Here is a 4,413-nt window from a genome sequence, read left to right as displayed (position 1 = left end):
GGCCGTCGGTGTCGGACACTACATCCACGTCTCACAAGTGGCGCGGGCTTCGACGCCCACGTCACTTGTGGGACGTCGATGTAGTGTCCGACACCGACGGCCACATGTATCTCACACCCACGATACTTGCTATTTAGGGTTTCCTCTACCGCTCGGTGACCCTCGACGACCCTCGTTCCCGATAAAAAAGAGGAAGAAGAAGAAGAAAAGAGGAGAAGAAAGAATAGAGGAGTTCTTACTCCTCTATTCTTTCTTCTTCTCTTTTGTTTTCTTCTTCCTCTTCTTTTTTTATCCTTGAAGCGTTGTCGAGGCCACCCCAAACCCTAGAGAAGCAGTGTCGAGGCCACCCCAAACCCTAGAGAAGCAGCGTCGAGGCCACCCCAAACTCTAGAGAAGCAGCGTCGAGGCCACTAATTAATATTAGTTCTACGTTTGCCACTAATATATCCATCTGTCATGTTTGAATAATAATTGCCATGTTGTCAATATTTGTAGAAACTATGGACACCGCCCGAGACGAAGTACAAGAAGAGTTGTTGGGGGACATAATCGCACGAGGAAGTGATGCCGTCGTCTCATTGTTTCTCAACGACACCGATGGTCTGGAAGCAGGTGGCTATGATTATGATGGCTCCGATGACCTAATGCCGGTGCAAGAAGAAGACCGTGAGGACGGCTGCGGTGACCCAATGCCGGTGCAAGAAGGAGACCATGATGATGTCTCCGGTGACCGAACCGAGTCCGGCCAGGTATATATATTAGTTAAGCTTCTGCTGACTAGCTAATTGATGCATTCATTGTTTTGGTATGTACACATATTAATTAAGTCTTTGTTCTTTTTTCTATCCATCCGGATCGAGCACAACTTCGGTAAAGAGACAAGACCCGAAGAAAAAGTTGAGCTCGAATGAAAAGTTTGAGATCATAGCAATCGCGCCCGACGGCCAACCGATTGAACCCCTCCGGACAAAGAGCGCATTTGTTGCTCAGTGCGGGGTTTTGGTCAGGGACAAGATCCCGATCAGCATCCAGCAATGGTTAAAGCCGGCTACAGAAGACCCTGAGGTGTCTTATGTCAATGATATGCAGAAAAATGATCTTTGGACTGAGCTAAAGTCAAATTTCACCCTACCGCCAGAGGATGATCCAGAGAAGCCAGTTAAAGAGCAATTAATCAAGTCTTTTGCTCTTAAGAGGATGGCAGAACTATTCAGGAGGTGGAAGAAAGAGCTGAATAAGTTTGTCGAAAATAAAGAGATACCAGAATTCAAGGGCAGATATGAGAAGATCAGAGATCACTGGCCCGCATTTGTGGCCCACAAGACATCGGAAAAGAGTAAGAAGATGTCGGCGACAAACAAGAAAAATGCTACGAAGAAGAAGCATCACCATCGCACGGGGTCAGGTGGCTACCTCGTAGCCCGGCCTAAGTGGGCCAAGACTGAGAATGATCTGGTTGATAAAGGGATCGAACTAGAGACAATTAACTGGCCAGACCGTTGCCAGACTTGGTTCTTCGGGGCTGGCGGAACCTTGGACCCTGTAACAGGGAAGTGCATTTGGACGAACGATCAAATGGACATACCAGTCAGGAAGCTTCAGCAGTATATATTGAAGCAGCGCAGCAAGGGACGTTCTTTCCAGATAGAGAGAACGACGAGCTCACAATGGCCCTCGGGAATCCTGAGCACCCTGGACGGACACGAGGCACGCCAGGCTCCATTCCGTGGAAGGTTGGGTTTCCGGACGCAGGCGGTTACAAATCCCAGGAGAGGAGGAAAAAATTACAGCAGACCCAAATGCAGGCGCTGCAAGCAAGGGTACAAGCGATAGAGGAACGAGAAGCAAATCGCAGCAAACGTACTGCCGAAGCTTCCCCCGAAGCTACCCCGCCATCTCAGCGGAGAAGCAGCATGGCTTTCACCGAGCTGCTTCAGCCGGAGCATGCCTTGACGGCTCCTGCCAGCTATCCCCGCCTCCGCCTCCTCCTCCTCCTCTGGCAAGTCAGGGCACTCCGCCTCCTCCACCGCCTCCTCCTCCGGCGAGTCAGGGCACCCCGCCTCCTCCACCGCCTCCTCCTCCAGCGAGTGACGATCAGGGCACTCAACCGGCTCCTTCTCCGGCGCGTGGCGGCACTCCGCCTCCTTCTCCGCCTGCACCGACGCGCCCGAGCAGCCAGCCTCCTCCTTCTCCGCCTCGTCAGGAAGGGCAGAAGAGACCTGCCGCTGCTCCGGCTGCTCCGGCGCGTCGTAGTCCTTCTCCTCCGCCTTGTAAGCAAGTAAAGAAGACAACCGCTCCGTCTGCTCTGCCGGCGTCTAGCAGTACAGCCAGAGGCGGGAGGAAATACAGATTCGGTCCTTCTCTGAAGACTCCAGAGAAGTTACCATACGAGAGGACCCCGAAGGAGAACGTTGAGATCGCACGAGAAGAAGTGAGGAACTACTTTGAAGGGGTGAAAGCAAAGAAACATCCACCTCCGGAGGAGAAGGTAGATCCGGTGAAAGCGAAGCGCACTCTGGCTGCTCTGACAAAACCACCCAAGTCTCCGCCGAAAGGAAACTATGAGCGCATAATTGGAAAGGAATTTGCCAAAGCGGAGCGGTCGGGAAGTACTGTCAGTGATCAAAGGCTAAAAGAACGACGAGCTGGGAAACAAATTGCCCAGCTCGGCGAACAAGCGAAGCAATCGCGCCCCCCGTTCAAGGTGCCTAGCGACAACGTTGCTAATGATCCGAGGATGGTGCCCGGTTATAGAAATCTTGGCGATTACCTGCTCGGCGATGTACATTATGATTTCATGGAGGTGCAGATACAAAGATACGAGTACGGGAAGCCTCTCGTCAAAGATGAAAGATCTCTATCAACGATGATGCGAAGATTGCATGATTGGTACTTGAAAATCTGCAGAGACTCTGGGGGGAGGAGTACTTTGTATGTGAAAGTTAAAAAGGAGCATGACCTCGTTGGAATTGAACGGTTGCCTGTTCTATTTGAGGAGTTCTTTCAATTTTTCAATCAATTGGCCCTCGATAAAACAATGGTCACCTGCTACTGTCTGTAAGTAGTACTACTTCTGTCATTAAGTCTCTCTATATAGCTCAGCTCTTTCATTGCATGTATTTATAATCATCCTCACTATATTATGCAGATTGAAGATCGCCGAATTGAAGAAAAGACAAGTCGGTGATATTGGGTTCATTAACACATATCTCATAGATGCAACTCAGGTTAAATTTCATGTTGCAGCTACCGAGGCCAACTTGCTACGATCGTTGGTAATAAATGAAAACAAAGATATAATACTCTTTCCTTACAACTTCAAGTGAGTGTTACTGTCTTGTGCGTATTCGGTTTCCCTTATATATTAGTCAAGGTTATAGTAATGTAATTGATGAGTTATGCATGCGTGTGCAGTTACCACTATATTCTCCTAGAGATTAAGCTTGAGTAGGGACTAGTAACCGTCTTAGACTCAAGACGAAAAGACCCCAGGACTATGCGAACATGACTCAAATGCTCGAGAAGTAAGTTAAATCGATCATTATCCACCATATCAGCAACTTTGTTCATTTCCTGATATATCAAGTAATTGTTTTCTTTGTCTGGCAGGGTTTGGAAAAAATTCTCCAAAAAAGCTCCAGGACTCCCGAAGAAGCTGCAATTTAGACACCCGAAAGTAATTACTATCGTAGCATGTTCCGTGCATCTCCTATTGATTTGGCATTCTTGCTTATCAGTTTGATTGACCGCTATTTCTTGTAAAGTGGTTGTGGCAGGAACAAGGGAATGATTTCTGTGGATACTACGTTTGCGAGTCCATCCGCCACACGACCTGTGAGCGGGGCTACACTGACGAACAATATGAAGTACGTAAATAACAACATTCACAATTTTATTTTATTACCATCATTTGTGTTGAGTTTCATTCATTCATATATATATGTATTGACCCCCTTCTTCAGATTAGATGTTTCGGAAGCGGGATGAACTCCTAGCACCAGCTCGCATGCGAGCAATTCAAGAGGAATTGGCGGCATTCTTTCTTGACCATGTGATAGCTGAAGATGAAGAATACTATGTGGACCATGAGTCCGTATGATTATATTTGTAAGAGATAATTATTGTATATATGTAGCCGGTAGTGTCGGATAGATATACGAGAACTTGTTGTTCGACCAATCTCTCGGAGAAGGAGAGGTGGTCGATATCACTTCTCTGTGTATGCATAGATGTTCATGACGATCTTTTGTTTCCTTCGTTTGCTTACTAGCTAGCTAGCGTGTCTAGTCCTCTCTATACGCATGTATAGTACGTAGCGTCGACCAAGCACGGACATAAGAGAGGACACTTCTCTCTATTAATTATAGCTAGCTAACACAATATATGAAACACCTAAATTAACCCCCCAAAACC

This window comes from Triticum dicoccoides, chromosome 5A (assembly GCF_002162155.2).
Source record: "Triticum dicoccoides isolate Atlit2015 ecotype Zavitan chromosome 5A, WEW_v2.0, whole genome shotgun sequence".
Lineage (NCBI taxonomy): Eukaryota > Viridiplantae > Streptophyta > Magnoliopsida > Poales > Poaceae > Triticum > Triticum dicoccoides.
The sequence above is the reverse complement of the archived record's forward strand: the minus strand, read 5'-3'. Positions refer to the sequence as shown.